The sequence below is a fragment of the Pristiophorus japonicus genome, chromosome 7, assembly GCF_044704955.1.
Source record: "Pristiophorus japonicus isolate sPriJap1 chromosome 7, sPriJap1.hap1, whole genome shotgun sequence".
Taxonomy (NCBI): domain Eukaryota; kingdom Metazoa; phylum Chordata; class Chondrichthyes; family Pristiophoridae; genus Pristiophorus; species Pristiophorus japonicus.
Genome location: NC_091983.1, coordinates 212,636,823 through 212,656,582, shown reverse-complemented (window position 1 = coordinate 212,656,582; position 19,760 = coordinate 212,636,823).

Below are 19,760 nucleotides of genomic sequence, written 5' to 3'. Positions count from 1 at the left end.
TTACCTGTGCTCCCCTGCTCCGACAACCCGAGAGGTCTGTACCTGTCACAGTGTGCTCCCACATTGTGACATAAGGTGGGACCTCTTGGAATCGAACATGCACCCCTCCACGAATGACTCCCACATTCTCCACTCGGTACAGGGGTGCTGATCGTGGGGACGCCCCCATCACGGGCATCCTGACCACCACACCCATGATGGTATGATTTGACTTTCCACAGTCCACCGGTACCGGGTAGGCTTTCGACGCTACACGAAGTTGGCAAGGACTCAAAACATTATCATAAGGGTGCAGTGCTACTAAGTGCTGGTTGCTGATCCAGGAGGGGACCTGTCCCTGTCTCAGATCCTCGAGGTTACTCTGTCCCTCTCCCAGCAACCAGGCCCTATAGAGCACGCACACCTCATTTTGGGCGGCTTGATCGGAGGCGTTTCTATCCTCCCGAATCAAGGCGTTTACAGCCCTGGCCTGCGCCTCCAATTGAGAGATAATCTCCTTCAAATGAACTGTCATTGCCACCTCTTCATGGAGCGCGGATCCCACTACGGTATTCTCGTCCCCCAGGACTTTGCGCAGCTGATTCTTTAACCCATTTATCTGGAGGGCCAGCTGCATGTTATCCAAACTGTTTAAGGCGGACACCCCGGTGTTGAACCCCGTGAAAATGTCATTTAAAGTGCCACGCCTCTGCCTGCCCGGTTCGGCCCTATCCCACTGTTTATACAAGTCTGTCACCTTGACAGCCCAGAATTCCAGTTTGTAGAACTTCCGGAACATCTCCCGCAGCAGAGCCTGGTATAACAGCTCGGTTTCCCGGGGACACCACGTAGGTAGGCGGACTTCTGTCAGAGATTAATGTGAAAGAGATTAATGTGCAAAGTTAAAGCACATGGGATTGGGGGTAGTGTGCTGACGTGGATTGAGAACTGGTTGTCAGACAGGAAGCAAAGAGTAGGAGTAAATGGGTACTTTTCAGAATGGCAGGCAGTGACTAGTGGGGTACCACAAGGTTCTGTGCTGGGGCCCAGCTGTTTACATTGTACATTAATGATTTAGACGAGGGGATTAAATGTAGTATCTCCAAATTTGCAGATGACACTAAGTTGGGTGGCAGTGTGAGCTGCGAGGAGGATGCTATGAGGCTGCAGAGTGACTTGGATAGGTTAGGTGAGTGGGCAAATGCATGGCAAATGAAGTATAATGTGGATAAATGTGAGGTTATCCACTTTGGTGGTAAAAACAGAGAGACAGACTATTATCTGAATGGTGACAGATTAGGAAAAATGGAGGTGCAACGAGACCTGAGTGTTATGGTACATCAGTCATTGAAGGTTGGCATGTAGGTACAGCAGGCGGTTAAGAAAGCAAATGGCATGTTGGCCTTCATAGCGAGGGGATTTGAGTACAGAGACAGGGAGGTGTTACTACAGTTGTACAGGGCCTTGGTGAGGCCACACCTGGAGTATTGTGTACAGTTTTGGTCTCCTAACTTGAGGAAGGATATTCTTGCTATTGAGGGAGTGCAGCGAAGCTTCACCAGACTGATTCCCGGGATGGCGGGACTGACATATCAAGAAAGATTGGATCAACTGGGCTTGTATTCACTGGAGTTCAGAAGAATGAGAGGGGATCTCATAGAAACGTTTAAAATTCTGACGGGTTTAGACAGGTTAGATGCAGGAAGAATGTTCCCAATGTTGGGGAAGTCCAGAACCAGGGGTCACAGTCTAAGGATAAGGGGTAAGCCATTTAGGACCGAGATGAGGAGAAACTTCTTCACCCAGAGAGTGGTGAACCTGTGGAATTCTCTACCACAGAAAGTTGTTGAGGCCAATTCACTAAATATATTCAAAAAGGAGTTCGATATAGTCCTTACTACTAGGGGGATCAAGGGGTATGGCGAGAAAGCAGGAATGGGGTACTGAAATTGCATGTTCAGCCATGAACTCATTGAATGGCGGTGCAGGCTCGAAGGGCCGAATGGCCTACTCCTGCACCTATTTTCTATGTTTCTATGTTTCTATTTAGCACCACTGATGCCACCGCGTAGTGTACCCCCGATAAAGTAGTTTCTTGGTCGGGACCAACACTAAACCATTCCCCGGCCCCCTGGTTGTTGTCGGGCACCCGTGTGGGACGGTGGGCTTGGCCGTGGGTGGGGGTTTCCTTTCCTGAACTACTAGTTCGATGGTGTTTATTGGTACCCGGGGATTGGTGGTCACACACGCCTCCCCGCTGTGATCCCATACCACCCCATCCCCGACATTCTGCCACCACCTATAGAAAGCAATGGAGACCCCCTCTGAACACACGCGAGTGGATCCCCACATACACAAATAAATTCCTTGGTCGTACGCCCACCATTTCTCCCAGCACAGCGTGACCCCGCCTGATGACCCCATGATGGTTCGGTAGGTATCATTATCCAGACGTTCCCAGTCCGAGTGACGGTCTCCCACGTCCCTCTTGAGCCACCACCACCGTCCCAGAGGTATGTCCCCTTGGCAAGTTAGACACTGAAGATAGTCCCGGCTATTTTGGAAGGTCTCCTCCAACTGCCTCTTCCTTTGCTGCTCTTCAGCTAATTCGGCCAGCAGGTTGTCCCCAACCGCAGCCCGGATAGCAGAGAGCTCCTCTGATTTCTGAAGACTCTGTTCCAAGTCCTTCACCCGCTGGTCGAGCTTTCGGACTTGGCGGGTGAGGCAGATAAGCCAGATGGCCTTTTCCACCCTGCGGTTGTGGTCCTTCCCTGCTGTCCACTGAGCAGCAGCATCCACTGGGCACTCTGCCCGTTTGAGGGCTTGCACCCAAAGTATGAGGAAATTCTCTCCTCCATTTTAGTTTCTTCTCTTATCACCTCATCTGTTATATTAACATCTCCTGTTTGCTTATGTCCTGCCGCAGTCACCATGTTCTGCAAGGGATTTTCAGGGAGTGTTGTTGTGCCTTGGGTGTCTCTCTCTGGGCTTCTGCCCTCACAGCTTATGCTTGGCCTGTGAGGTACCCTGAGTGCTACAAGAGCACCCCTGGAGAGACTGTGTCCACAGCTTATGAAGGGGGTTTTGAGACTCGTGCGTCCCCACAGCTTATGCCTAGCCTGTGAGGCACCTGTGAGTGTCAAACACTCCTAACCCCTTCTTCCCTAGCCTGTGACACACAGTTGAGCATTTTTGAGGCGCTCCAAGCTTCCCTTACACTGTTCTGACATAAGACTCACGATCAGGAGATGTAATACAATAGAACTGAGACAAGGTGATTCCAAGAGGAACTTAGGCTTCCAATTTATTTGACAAGATGTATCTCAACAAACAGCAATACACCAACAAAACAATCCCCCTAAATCCCACTAAACGGACACAACGAAAAATTTTACACAAGTATTAGCAGTACAATGCCCAACCTCCCACCTTTCCTGACCTAACTGAGCTGGGAGTTCTGGGGACCAGAGGTTATACTCACTACTGTGCCTTTTGTAGTCTGGTGGTTTGTTTCTTCTGTCTTCGGTGTCTTCGGACATTGGTCTTCCTTCTGTGTCGAGAGGCTTGCTGGTTGCTGGATCACGAGAGCAGAACACACACACACACTGGGTCAGAACCCCCTTCTTATAGCCAGATATCCAGTCCGCCTCTCGTGCTGAAATCGATCCTTCCCATTGGTTGGCTTTGTGATTTTGAAAAATGCAGCAGTTTTAGATTATTGCGGGTTTTTTCCACTGACCATTCAAATGTTAACTTACTTAAGGGTTGAGTAAGTTTGATTGGCTTGGCAGGGTGTGGGCCTCCTGTAGCCATTGTGTAGGCCCTTGGTTTGTTTTGGGTTCCCTAGTTTTCTGAAGGTGTGCATAATTTCCCGATAATGGTGTAAACATGGGGAAGACAATAGCCCAATAATGGTGATGAGTCAGTCCCACAGTTTTCGAGCAAGTGCACTCCCATTGGCTTGAAGCCCCTTGCTTTGGGCTAACTCTGTCCCACCATTGGCCCTCCGATGTCCTCCCCCGTCCAATCACTGCTCTGCCAAGGCCACATCGTCTCGGTCGCAACCCACGCATGGATCTGGGTTCTCTGTTCCTTTCAGGACACTGTCCTTCTGTTTTATTGCAGCACAGGCAGATCCCACAGCTCCTTTTCTTCAGGGTAAAATGAGGAGTTTTCGTCCTCCTATACAGTCACACATTTGGTGGCCTGGTATCGATTCAGACCTGGAACACTGTGTTCGCAGGTGCACGACGTGTGCCCAGCTGGGTAATGCCCCCAGGGAGGCCCCGCTCATCTCATGGCCCTGGCCCACTAGGCCATGGTCACGCATTCATGTTGATTACGTGTGCCCGTTCATGGGAAAGATGTTCCTTATTGTAGTAGATGCGTACTCGAAATGGATCGAGTGCATCATTCTGAATTCATGCACAACATCCACCACCGTGAAAAGCCTACGTGCGATCTTCGCAACGCATGGCTTGCCGGACATCCTGGTTAGTGATAATGGCCCATGTTTCACAAGCTATGAATTCAAGGAGTTCATGTTGGGCAATGGCATCAACCATGTCAGGACCGTTCAAGCCGGCCTCCAATGGCCAGGCGGAACGTGCGGTCCAAATCATTAAGCAAGGTATGCTCAGGATTCAAGGACCCTCCCTACAATGCCGCCTATCGCACCTCCTGCTGGCCTATAGATCCTGACCCCACTCGCTCACGGGGGTCCCGCCCACAGAGCGACTAATGAAATGGACACTCAAAACTCGGTTGTCCCTCATTCACCCAGTCCTGACCGATATAGTTGAGGGCAAGCGCAAGTCACAAAACGAGTACCATGACCATAATTCGAGGGGGAGATGTATAGAAATAAATGATCCTGTATTCGTTCTCAATCACGCCATGGGGCCCAAATGGTTTGAGGGCACTGTAATTGACAAAGAGGGGAATAGGGTCATCATGGTAAAACTCAACAATGGGCAGATATGCCGCAAGCATCTGGACCAAGTAAAAAAAATGTTCAACATCGACACGGAGGAACCTGAAGAAGACCATGAGATGGAGCTCACAACACTGCCAGTGAACGAGCAACAAGAACAATCAGAAGAATGCACAGTCCCTGCGGTCAGCCCGGACAGGCAGGAATCACCACAGGTGACAGACACTCACGTCAGTGTCCAACAACCAGAGCCCCAACTGCGGCGCTCCACAAGGGAAAACCACCTGAAAGACTAAACCTATGATCCTAATAAGACTTTGGGGAGGGAAGGTGATGTCATGTATGTAACCACAATGTAACACCACTGTATTACTGTATACACTCAATCTAGATGCACACCTTGACAACAAGGGGTGAACTTGTGGGAGACACTCCTTACCTGATCACTCAGGTATATAAAGGGAGGTCCCATGCAGGGTCATCACTTCTGGGTCCTGAAATAAAGAGTTAAGGTCACAGAGTGACCTTGTCCCCAGAATGTGCCTCCTGTGGTTTCATGCTGTGGAATAAGGACTTTACAAAAGGGACAGCAGATTAAGAGGCAGGCAAACATGAAGGGAAAGGGAGTCATAGATAGAGGCATGTACCTGCATGACAGAACAACTGATTGATGGATACTGAAATAGAGGTGCTGATACATGATGTGCTTGCAAGGAGGGTTTCCCCCTGTGCCATCCACAGCAACATCCCCAGAGATTAGTACCATGTCACGCCCGGTGGAACCAAGTTCCAGGCCACAGCTGACCCTCACTGTTACTGGATGTGCCAGCCATACATACATGCTAGCCCTAGAGGTTCTTGCAGCAGGTGCCAAAGCTCTGCATCTGAATGTCTGCAGATCCCGAGAAGGCAGTTCCCTGTGCTCAATGCCGGGTATAATGAGCACGCTGCAGGTCATGCAGAAACAGGTTGGTGGCATCGTGCCAGAAGCAGCCAATGCCGACGTAACCGGCCTGCCATCTAAAGCACGCTACGCTGTTTAAAGAAACCGCCCAGCATAACAGTGAGCCAGTCATCGCATATCTTTGTGGTGACACTGAGGGTCCGTTGTCGCGGCTTCCACTGGGGAGTGAAGCCTCCACCAGAGCTGCATCTGCAGACGCAGATGTGCGGGTGCCAGCGGGGGAGGTGTGGGAGTGGGTGCACCGAGCCGAGAATCGCTCCATAGGCCCAACTCGTGCATTGTGAAACCTTTTGCTACCAACACTGGTGTGGAGGGCCGAAGAAAATAGGAATCAAGAACACAAAACCTTTCCACCCAATGGCCTTAACGTGAACTCCCACCTGACTGTCAGTCCGCAGCAATCTTGCTTGCCAGGTTTTCCCCGGACGAGTTGCACTAGCCATCCCGCGCAGCCCACACGTCGGGGGATGGTATGCAGGACATCCCCGGCCCTTCCCGAGTGCACAAGAGAAGCTGCCGCCTGCTCCAGATCGACATCCACTCCCGACCTGAGCAGGAAATCCACCAGGGGTGGGGCAGGAAGTACGTGGGTCTGTGGCTGAACTGTAATGCGACTCTGTGTCCCATCTGCACCTGTTTCCAGGCATAACGGAAAGGAGAACCAGTCCCGCTGTGTCCACCAGCTTCTTGACTTTCGGGACTCGGGCACGCAACTTCACAGAGATTTGGGAGTTAACAACTGCCATGGCCTCCCCAGTGCTACTTCAGCTCTTTAAATGGCTCCTAACTGCAGCTGATTATGAGGATTACTGGTTCTTGTGTTTCATTAATGAGCTGCATACATTTTAGCGCATTCACTGAAAACAGTATAATCGCATAGTAAGCCGCTTTCTTTGTCGCCCTCAGCTAACCCTTTAATAGCACACCAACAGCAATGTCCAGACTTTTATGTATAACAGCTTCACAGGGGAGTGCTGGAAACAAAGCTGACTGATTGGTACCCGAGATAAATTTGCCTGCTTCACCTTACCCACCACTCGGTTGTGTGAGGGGCGATAAAAAAGCCTTTAGCTGTGGTCCAGGAATTGATTGAAAACCTGGTGCTGTGAGTTGCCACACGAATGCTCAGTGCCATGGAGCAGGTACACATACCCGTTTGAATCTAGTGCTCATCTGAAACATACCAAGCAGGGAGACATCAAATGAAACTTGTGGCATTTCCCGGTGAGGAGGGATTGGAAGGAGGGTCTTCTCCTTGGGCGGCTCTAACCTGCTGGATTCTAAGCACATTGAGATCAGCTCGAGAGTGGGATTCACACCAGCCTTGATGACTGCACATTTCAGGCCAGATCAATGAAGCAAAGACGGCCAAAAACTGGAAATACATAGATAATAAGATACGACCAGTCGTTTTCTGAAAAGGACAAAGCCAAGCATTTATTTCTTTGTTCTCGAAATACGCAAGGCCACATATATTGCCCATCCCTATTTGTCCCAAGAAGGTGCTTGGGAAATTTTTCTTGAACTGCTAAATGGATAGTAATTGATTTTACAACAGAGTGGCTCACTGAGACCACTGTCAGAGGCATTAAGAGTCACCCAGCTAGTCTGAAACTGGAGTGCGATGTCAGCCTGATCATGTTGTGTTAGCCATGGCTCAGTTTGTAGCACTCTCACCTCTGAGTCAGAAGATTGTGGATTCCAGTCCCACTCCAGAGACTTGAACACATAATCCAGGACTGACACCCCAGTAAAGTACTGAGGGAACTGCTGCAATGTAAGAAGTGCCGTCATTCAGTTGAGATGTTAAACCGGATGGATGTAAAAGATCCCATGGCAATAAATATTTTAGAGAGCAGGGGAGTTCTCCTCAATGTCCTGGCCAATATTTATCCCTCAAACAACATCACTAAAAGAACAGGTTATCCAGTCATTATCACATTGCTGTTTGAGGGAGCATGCTGTGTGCAAATTGGTTGCCATATTTCCCACATTACAACAGTGAATAGACTTCAAAATCATTGGCTGAAAAGCACTTTGGGATGTCCTGAGGTCATGCAAAGTGCTCTATAAATGCAAGGCTTTTTTTCATTTTCCCTGAAGAATATTAATGAACAGTTTTGTTTTTATTATAATCCAGCAGTTTTTCATTGTCAATTTCTTGGTACCAGCCCACAAATTACCAGATTTATTAACTTATAACTTGCCATGGAGGGATTTGAACTCTTAACCTCTGGGTTATTAGTCCAATATTGTAACCATTCTACCCTTATAATATTATAAACTTCTGTATGGCTCAGAGACATGGACCATATACAGTAGACAACTCAAATCGCTGGAAAATACCACTAACGATGTCGCCGCAAGATCCTGCAAATGCCCTGGGAGGACTGAACACCAACATTAGCGTACTCAATCAGGCCAACATCCCCAGCACTGAAGCACTGACCACACTCGATCAGCTCCGCTGCGCAGGCCATATTGTTCGCAAGCCTGACACAAGACTCCCAAAGCAAGCGCTGTACTCGGAACTCCTACACGGCAAACGTGCCAAAGGTGGGCAGAGGAAACATTTCAAAGACATAGAAACATAGAAAATAGGTGCAGGAGTAGGCCATTCGGCCCTTCGAGCCTGCACCGCCATTCAATGAGTTCATGGCTGAACATGCAACCTCAGTACCCAATTCCTGCTTTCTCGCCATACTCCTTGATCCCCCTAGTAGTAAGGACTACATCTAACTCCTTTTTGAATATATTTAATGAATTGGCCTCAACAACTTTCTGTGGTAGAGAATTCCACAGGTTCACCACTCTCTGGGTGAAGAAGTTTCTCCTCATCTCGGTCCTAAATGGCTTACCCCTTATTCTTAGACTGTGACCCCTGGTTCTGGACTTCCCCAACATTGGGAACATTCTTCCTGCATCTAACCTGTCTAAACCCGTCAGAATTTTAAACGTTTCTATGAGATCCCCTCTCATTCTTCTGAACTCCAGTGAATACAAGCCCAGTTGATCCAGTCTTTCTTGATATGTCAGTCCCGCCATCCCGGGAATCAGTCTGGTGAACCTTCGCTGCACTCCCTCAATAGCAAGAATGGCCCTTCCTCAAGTTAGGAGACCAAAACTGTACACAATACTCCAGGTGTGGCCTCACCAAGGCCCTGTACAATTGAAACAACACCTCCCTGCCCCTGTACTCAAATCCCCTCGCTCTGAAGGCCAACATGCCATTTGCTTTCTTAACTGCCCGCTGTACCTGCATGCCAACCTTCAATGACTGATGTACCATGACCCCCAGATCTCGTTGCACCTCCCCTTTTCCTAATTTGTCACCATTCAGATAATAGTCTGTCTCTCTGTTTTTACCACCAAAGTGGATAACCTCCATTTATCCACATTATACTTCATCTGCCATGCATTTGCCCACTCACCTAACCTATCCAAGTCACTCTGCAGCCTCATAGCATCCTCCTCGCAGCTCACACTGCCACCCAACTTAGTGTCATCCGCAAATTTGGAGATATTACATTTAATCCCCTCGTCCAAATCATTAATGTACAATGTAAACAGCTGGGGCCCCAGCACAGAACCTTGCGGTACCCCACTAGTCACTGCCTGCCATTCTGAAAAGTACCCATTTACTCCTACTCTTTGCTTCCTGTCTGACAACCAGTTCTCAATCCATGTCAGCACACTACCCCCAATCCTATGTGCTTTAACTTTGCACATTAATCTCTTGTGTGGGACCTTGTCGAAAACCTTCTTAAAGTCCAAATATACCACATCAACTGGTTCTCCCTTGTCCACTCTACTGGAAACATCCTCTAAAAATTCCAGAAGATTTGTCAAGCATGATTTTCCTTTCACAAATCCATGCTGACTTGGACCTATCATGTCACCTCTTTCCAAATGCGCTGCTATGACATCCTTAATAATTGATTCCATCATTTTACCCACTACCGATGTCAGGCTGACCGGTCTATAATTATCTCTCCCTCCTTTTTTAAAAAGTGTAACATCCGCACCGACAGCTGGGAAACCCTGGACAAAGACCGCCCTAAGTGGAGGAAGTGCATCTAGGAGGGCGCTGAGCTCCTCGAGTCTCATCGCCGAGAGCATGCAGAAAACAAGTGCAGGCAGCAGAAGGAGCATGGGGCAAACTTGTCCCACCCACTCTTTCTCTCAATGACTATCTGTCCCACCTGTGGTTCTCATATTGGACTGTACAGTCACCTAAGATCTCACTTCAGCAGTGGAAACAAGTCGTCCTCGATTCCGAGGGACTGCCTATGATGATGATGATAAACATTATACTACAGGATCCTAAACCTTGAGCATCCGATGACCATTCTAAATTTTAAAACACAGAGGTGAAAGGCTGAAAACAGGCGCCACGTGGGTGTTGCGCTGATAAGGCACCTCTGTCTGGAAGTATGGATTTTGCCTTGGGGCTATCTGTCGATTAACATAGTTTGAACGTTCCTGAAAGCACTGAAACAAACACCTGCAGGTTTATTAATCAAGCGCTGTGTATAAACAATTTCCGTGGAGCGAAATGATGTGAAGTGCGCTGGCTGACACACAACGGACTGTTTCATATCGGCTTGGGGACCGAGGGAGAGGACTGGTGGTTCTAGATTCCAACCAATGCATCCACTGTCTCTGCAGCCACTTCTTTTAAGACCCTAGGATGCAAGCCATCGGGTCCAGGGGACTTGACCGCCTTTAGTTTCATTATTTTACCTAGTACTTCATTAGTGATAGTGATTTTATTAAGTTCCTCCCTCCCTATAGCCCCTTGATTATTCACTATTGGGATGTTTTTAGTGTCTTCTAACATGAAGACCGATACAAAATATTTGTTCAACATCTCTGCCATTTCCTTGTTGTCCATTATTAATTCCCCAGACTCACACTCTCGGGACCAACGTTTATTTTAATCACTCTTTTCCTTTTTATGTAGCTGTAGAAACTCTTACTATCTGTTTTTGTATTTCGTGCTAGTTTACTCTCATAGTCTATCTTCTCTCTCTTTATCAGTTTTTTAGTCGTCCTTTGCTGGTTTTTAAAAGTTTCCCAATCCTCTGGCCTCCCACTAGTCTTGGCCACATTGTATGCCCTTGTTTTCAATTTGATACCATCCCTTATTTCCTTGGTTAGCCACAGAGGGTTATCCCTTCTCTTACGGTCTTGCTTTCTCATTGGGATATATTTTTGTTGCAAGTTATGAAATATCTCCTTAAACGTCTGCCACTGCTCATCAACCGTCCCATCCTTTAATCTATTTTCCCAGTCCAATTTAGCTAACTCTGAATTCATACCTATATAATCTCCTTTATTTAAGCTTAGAACACTGGTTTGAGATCCAACTTTCTAACCTTCCAACTGAATTTGAAATTCAATCATGTTATGTTCACTCATTCCGAGAGGATCCTTTACCAGGCGATTATTTATTAATCCTGTCTCATTACACAGTATCAGATCTCACATAGCCTGCTCCCTGGTTAGTTCCGCAACGTACTGTTCAATGAAACTATAGAAACATAGAAACATATAAACATAAAAATTAGTTTCAGGAGTAGGCTATTCAGCTCTTCAAGCCTACACCACCATTCAATAAGATCATGGCTGATCATTCAACCTCAGTACCCTTTTCCTGCTTTCTCTCCATACCCCTTGATCCCTTTAGCCGTAAGGGGAATATCTAACTCCCTTTTGAATATATCTAACGAACTGGCCTCAACAACTTTCTGCGAAAGAGAATTCCACAGGTTAACAACTCTCTGAGTGAAGAAGTTTCTCCTCATCTCAGTTCTAAATGGCTTACCCCTTATCCTTAGACTGTGTCCCCTGGTTCTGGACTTCCCCAGCATCGCGAACATTCTTCATGCCTCTAACTTGTCCAATCCCGTCAGAATTTGATAGGTTTCTATGAGATCCCGTCTCATTCTTCTAAACTCCAGTGAATACAAACCCAGTCGATCCAGTCTCTCCTCATAGGTCAGTCCTGCCATCCCTGGAATCAGTCTGGTGAATCTTCGCTGCACTCCCTCAAGAGCAAGAATGCCCTTCCTCAGATTAGGAAACCAAAACTGAACACAATATTCCAATTGTGTCCTTTCCAAGGCCCTGTACAACTGTAGTAAGACCTCCCTGCTCCTATACTCATTGCACTACCCCTTTTCCTAATCTGTCACCATTCAGATAATATTCTGCCTTCCTGTTTTTGCCACAAAAGTGAATAACTTCACATTTATCCACATTATACTGCATCTTCCATGCATTTGCCCTCTCACCTAACTTGTCTAATCACCCTGCAGCCTCTTAGCATCCTCCTCACAGCTCACACCGCCACCCAGCTTAGTGTCATCTGCAAACTTGGAGATATTACATACAATTCTTTCATCTAAATCATTAATGTATATTGTAAATAGCTGGGGTCCCAGCACTGAACCCTGCGGCACCCCACTAGTCACTGCCTGCCATTCTGAAAAGGACCTATTTATTTCGACTCTCTGTTTCCAGTCTGCCAACCAGTTCTCTATCCACGTCAATACATTACCCCCAATACCATGTGTTTTGATTTTGCACACGAATCTCTTGTGTGGGACCTTGTCAAAGGACTTTTGAAAGTCTAAATACACCAAATCCACTGGTTCACCCTTGTCCACTCAACTAGTTACATCCTCAAAAAATTCTAGAAGGTTTGTCAAGCATGATTTCACTTTCATAAATCCATGCAGACTTGGACCGATCCTATCACTGCTTTCCAAATGCGCTGAAGGGAACCCTTATTAGTCAGGAAATTGTGTTAGGGAAATTGATGGGATTGAAAGCCGATAAGTCCCCAAGGCCTGGTAGGCTGAATTACAGAGTACTTAAGGAAGTGCCGCTCGAAATAGTGGATGCATTGTGATCATTTTCCAACATTCTCTTTCGTCTTTAATAATTGATTCCAACATTTTACCCACCACCGATGTCAGGCTAACCGGTCTATAATTCCCTGTTTTCTCTCTCCCTCCTTTTTTAAAAAGTGCTGTTACATTAGCTACCCTCCAGTCCATAGGAACTGATCCAGAGTCAATACAATGTTGGAAAATGATCACCAATGCATCCACTATTTCTAGGACGACTTCCTTAAGGACTCTGTGATGCAGCCTATCAGGCCCTGGGGATTTATCGACCGACAATCCCATCAATTTCCCTAACACAATTTCCCGACTAATGAGGGTTCCATTCAGTTCCTTCTTCTTCCTAAATCCTCGGAAGGTTAGTTGAGTCTTTCTTAGTGAAGACAGACCCAAAGTATTTGTTCAATTGCTCTGCCATTTCTTTGTTCCCCATTATAAATTCACCTGATTCTGACTGCAAAGGACCAATGTTTGTCTTCACTAACCTTTTTCTCTTCACATATCTATAGAAACTTTTGCAGTCAGTTCTTACTGCAAGCTTCCTCTCATAATCTATTTTCCCCCTCCTAATTAAACCCTTTGTCCTCCTCTGCTGAATTCTAAATTTCTCCCAGTCCTCAGGTTTGCTGCTTTTTCTTGCTAATTTATATGCCTCTTCCTTGGATTTCACACTATCACTAATGTCCCTTGTTAGCTATGGTTGAGTCACCTTCCCCGTTTTATTTTTACTCCAGGCAGAGATGTACAATTGTTGAAGTTCATCCATGTGATCTATAAATGTCTGCCATTGCCTATCCATCGTCAATCCTTTAAGTATCATTTGCCAGTCTATCCTAGCCAATTCACATCTCATACCATCGAAGTTATATTTCTTTAAGGTCAGGACCCTAGTCTCTGAATTAACTGTGTCACTCTCCATCTTAATAAAGAATTCTATCATATTATGGTCACTCTTCCCCAAGGGGTCTCGCACAACAAGATTGATAATTAGTCCTCTCTCATTACACAACACCCAGTCTAGGATGGCCAGCTCTCTAATTGGTTCCTCGACATATTGATCTGGAAAACCATCCCTAATACACTCCAGGAAATCCTCCTCCACCATATTGTTACCAGTTTTGGTAAGCACAATCTATATGTAGATTAAAGTCACCCATGATAACTACTATACCTTTATTGCACGCATCCCTAATTTCTTGTTTGATGCCATTCCCAACTATTAATGTTTGGTGGTCTGTACACAACTCCCACTAGCATTTTCTGTACTTTGGTCTTCCGCAGTTATACCCATACAGATTCCACATCATCCAAGCTAATATCATTCCTTACTATTGCGTTAATTTCCTCTTTAACCAGCAATGCTACCCCACCTCCTTTTCCTTTCTGTCTATCTTTCCTGAATGTTGAATACCCCTGAATGTTGAGTTCCCAGCTTTTGTCACCCTGGAGCCATGTCTCCGTAATCCCAATTATATCATATTTGTGAATAATTACCTGCGCAATTAATTTGTCCACCTTATTACGAATACTCCTTGCATTGAGACAGAAAGCCTTCAGGCTAGTCTTTTTAACACACTTTTTAACACTCTTTTTCCATTAAGAATTATGCTGTAATGTGGCCCTTTTTGATTATTGCCCTCCACTTTTACTTTTCTCCTTTCTATCTTTTGCTTCTGCCCCCTTTTTACTTCCCTCTGCCTCCCTGCATAGGTTCCCATCCCCCTGCCATATTAGTTTAACACCTCCCCAACAGCACTAGTAAACATTCCCTCAAGGACATCAGTTCTGGTCCTGCTCAGGTGCAGACCGTCCGTTCTTTACTGGTCCCACCTCCCCCAGAACCGGTTCCAATGTCCCAGGAATTTAAATCCCTCCCTCTTGCACCATTCCTCAAGCCACGTTTTCTTAACTATCCTGCTATTTCAACTCTGACTAGCACGTGGCACTGGTAGCAATCCTAAGATTATTACTTTTGAGGTCCTACTTTTTAATTTAACTCCTAGCTCCCTAAATTCAGCTTGTAGGACCTCATCCAATTTTTACCTATATCGTTGGTACCTATATGCACCACGACAAGGCTGTTCACCCTCCCCCTCCAAAATGTTCTGCAGCCGCTGCAAGACATCCTTGACCCTTGCACAGGGGAGGCAATATGCCATCCTGGAGTCTCGATTGCGGCCGCAGAAATGCCTATCTATTCCCCTTACAATAGAATCCTCTACCACTATAGCTCTCCCACTCTTTTTCCTGCCCTCCTGTGCAGCAGAGCCACCCACAGTACCATGAACTTGGCTGCTGCTGCCTTCTCCCGATGAGCCATCTCTCCCAACAGTATCCAAAATAGTATAACCCGGATACATTCTATGAACTGTTCCTCAAGGCTACCTTGGCCAATTTGTTTTGTCCAATCAATATGAAGGTTAAAATAGCCCATTGTTATTGCCGTTCCTTTTTTACAAGCCTCCAAAGTCTATACTTTCTGGAGTTTAGAAGAATGAGAGGTGATCTCATTGAAACGTATAGGGCCCGAAATTGATGACCTTACCGCCCACTGCCGCCCACTGCTGCCGACATTCCTCTTGAAGTTGCGCCCAGTGCCACTTTTCATTTGGTCTGGAGCAGGTGGGAGGAGAGAACCATCGGGAACCGCCCGCTGACGTCAGCAGACGGCCGAGTGGCGCAACTGACCTCCCATCTGCCAAGATGACATATTGATGCGGATGGGAATCGGTGCCATTGCTTCGGTCTTCACAGTGGAAGACACAAAAACCATGCCAAAAATTGCTGGTCACAGGAATGTGGGAAGGGAGGACCTTGAGACAATCACTATCACTAGAGGGGAAGTGCTGGACAGGCTAATGGGACTCAAGGTAGACAAGTCCCCTGGTCCTGATGAAATGCATCCCAGGGTATTAAAAGAGATGGCGGAAGTTATAGCAGATGCATTCGTTATAATCTACCAAAATTCTCTGGACTCTGGGGAGGTACCAGCGGATTGGAAAGCAGCTAATGTAACGCCTTTGTTTAAAAAAGGGGGCAGACAAAAGGCAGGTAACTATAGGCCGGTTAGTTTAACATCTGTAGTGGGGAAAATGCTTGAAACTATCATTAAGGAAGAAATAGCGGGACATCTAGATAGGAATAGTGCAATCAAGCAGACGCAACATGGATTCATGAAGGGGAAATCATGTTTAACTAATTTACTGGAATTCTTTGAGGATATAATGAGCCTGGTGGATAGAGGTGTACCGATGGATGTGGAGTATTTAGATTTTCAAAAGGCATTCGATAAGGTGCCACACAAAAGGTTACTGCAGAAGATAAAGGTACGCAGAGTCAGAGGAAACGTATTAGCATGGATAGAGAATTGGCTGGCTAACAGAAAGCAGAGAGTCGGGATAAATGGGTCCTTTTCAGGTTGGAAATCGGTGGTTAGTGGTGTGCCACAGGGATCGGTGCTGGGACCACAACTGTTTACAATATACATAGATGACCTGGAAGAGGGGACAGAGTGTAGTGTAACAAAATTTGCAGATGACACAAAGATTAGTGGGAAAGCGGGTTGTGTAGAGGACACAGAGAGGCTGCAAAGAGATTTAGATAGATTAAGTGAATGGGCTAAGGTTTGGCAGATGGAATACAATGTCGGAAAGTGTGAGGTCATCCACCTTGGGGAAAAAAACAGTAAAAGGGAATATTATTTGAATGGGGAGAAATTACAACATGCTGCGGTGCAGAGGGACCTGGGGGTCCTTGTGTGTTGTTGGCATTAGGCACCTGCTGAATATATCAAAACACTAGGCATTAGGCACCTGCTACATATATCTAAACTCATATAGGTTTAAAGTGGCCACATATAAAATGGCTGCCCAAGCATGATGGGAACTCAGTTAGTCAAGCAATGACCTATTGACTGAGGCTGACCGAGCAATGACCTAGTGAGGCCCACTACCGGGAATGCCTTGGATCATCCACTTGAGACAAGATAACTATAATGAACCATTATAGTACCTGGTGTGGAATGTCCTTAATTAAGGACTTCGCACAGCAAAGCCCGAGGAACAGAGATAAGGGGGGGGCCCACCTCACATAACAAGGTCATTAATCAGCCTGAGCTGACAAAAACCGAACATCCAGCCCCTGAGGTATCAGGGGAATTCTATTGGGTTAAAGAAACTTATATGTAATCTATAATTGTTATAATTGGAGTATGTCCAGCCAAAGTGGGCTGAGTACTGTAATGAACTATTGTAAAACATATAAATATCGATGAATTTCTTTGTTCAGCGGAGAGAAGTGCCTGGATCCAGACCAGAGGCTTCCTTCCCGCCGGCGTAATAAAGGTCACATTGGCGTTGGAATTGACTCTGAGTGTTGAGTGATTCTTCTGAGAAAACATTCACGCTAACAGTGGCGTCATGAACAGGATTTCGAAGTCACTAAAAAGCCCTTGGAGAAACCGGGTGAGTATACCTTAAACAAAAATTTTATAACGGGTGCCGAAAGTGAATGCTGGTTGATCGACACGAGGAGACTGTCCAATATCTCAAACACCTAGCCTGAGCCTGAATTAAGAGGACTTTAGTCCCACGTGACGGCCAGGAACTAAGTAGATGCCGGGAACACACTTGGACCGTGGGATCGTGACACCAAAAGACATCTTCCGGACCCAGTAGTGTAATTTGAAATATTCCCCGGGGTAGAACCAGGCGGTGTACAGCAACTAACGGAATCCAAACCTGTGAACAGGGTCAGACCAACGGGCAGAGTTGTTACAACGGGTAGGTAGTTGTTAAGGATACGTAGAGCACTGCGGGAATTGCTTAAACACGTTTTAAGAATTGTATAAGTTTGTGTAACAGCAGAACTTGTGACCTGACAGCAGCCAGGAGACGGTCTACTACAAGTTACGCTAGGTAGAAAGCGGACCTCTGAGAGTAGATTCCTAACGGTTCTAGTCCTACCCAGGAATGGCCAATAAAAAAAATAACCTCGAGTGGGGACCAGAAGGGTCCCTTACGCGCCACCTGGTGGAAAAACAAAAGAAACTAATTGAGAAGATGATTAAGTCAGGATGGGACCCCCAGGACCTGCCAGAAAATCAGCGGGAATGGTGGGAGAAGGAAAAGAAAGATAAAAATGAAAAGGCTGTGGTCTTGCTACTACGAGCCCACGTAAAATTAACAGAGGAAGTAAATCAATATGTAAGAAATTTTAAAAAACCTGCTAGTGATTATCTTAAGTGAAGTATGGATCCAAGAATAGAGACGGCCAAAACATTAATAAGCTTTGTTGAATGAAGAGAGACTTTTCTGAATGTCTGTCGTTGAGAGTCCTTGTGTGATTTTTTGACTGCGGAATGAATTTTTTTATGTTTTCATGTTTCCGAAAGCCTGGTTGGAAGAGGAATGCAACTGTCTGTTTATTTTAGCTCCACCCACTTTTCCAAACAGAGTGAAAGTTTTTTTAACCCTTTGTAGTGTTGTCCTGTATGTGGAAAGTTTTAAGACATTTTAAGTTAGAAACACAGGTGTGGATTTATTCGGATGATAAGTTACGGAGCTAGGAAATGTACAAAGGATAGGTTTGTTGAGCAAAAGATAAAAAATACCTGGTCCCGGTTAAAAAAAAAGAATTTATTTGACACGCTCACTTACTTGTCGAAAGAAAACACGTAATCATTGATTACATTGGGTTGAAAGACATAAATTTAGTCTAGGAATGAGATAAAGAATGCCTTTAAAAAAAAGCTTCTAGCTCAAAAAAAAGAGTTTTAAATAAAGATTGAAATTACAAAATTTGAATTGGGATTTTGAGATATTAAGAGAAGGCACAGCAAAATACTGAGATGGATTCAACTAAAAAAAAAATATTTAATTATTAAATTAAATCTCTTAAAGAAAAAAGGAGAAATAAAACTAAAAAGTTTGGAAGCAATCTAGAAATACCTTCACGGATCAGATCAAACTCCTGGGCGAGTGGCGAGCTATCTGTGAAGGTGTAAAGGGACTTTTGCAAAATGTTGGAACAGCAAGCTTTAGCAGTTTAGAAAAAACATTTGAAGAAAGGTGATCTGAAAAAAAAGGACATAACGCACTAATTAAGTGTTGAAAAAAAAAGGGGGTGCTTGTGATGGAAAAAGACAAAACTTACTAAATACTAGTTGATATTGACTGTGAAAAAGATATTGGTTTAATTGGAAAAAAAAATGTTGGAGGAGGTAAAAGACACTCTACATTGATAATGATTTTAAATTACGAGAAAGTTTCACTGCAGTTTGAAAAGATTTCCAAAATGGACAGTGTTTATCAAGAAAAGTCCCGAACAGTCTAAACAAGCAGGAGAGTTTTGAAAATAACGAGGAGAAAAGATCTAAGCTATGCGAACTCAGCACAGAAAGAAAAAACTGGGAATTGGAGAATCTTACTGAATTTTTAAATTCTTACAGAAAATGGAACTGGCACGGATGTTTAGATTTTGTGCTGAGAGAGAAATAAAACACAAGATTTGCCCAGTGAACGGGACCGTAAAACAAAACCGAAATGTTGGAACGTATGAAAATAATGAGAAGAAAAGATCTAAGCTATGCGAACTCAGCACAAAAAGAAAAAATGGAACTGGCACAGAAGTTTAGATTTTATGCTGAAAGAGAAATTTAAAAAAAAATGAATTTCAGTAAACAAAATAGCTATTAAAAATGTGTGGTCTCGTTTTAAATCAATTTTTTAAAAAATTCTTTAGCAAGTAATTGAATTAGAAGTTAAGAAAAAATTGGAGTTTAATCTAAAATGCTGTCTTTCCCGATAAGAACATTTTTATTATGACCACTTTACTAATGATTTCTGCTGTTTTAACGGATTCCTAATTTCTAAGCAAGTTTTGAAGGCACAAAGATTTGGATGATTACGCAGTCACGTAATGACATCAGGCCTTCTTACAAACCTGTAAAGGAGTTAACCCTTTCCATTGACAG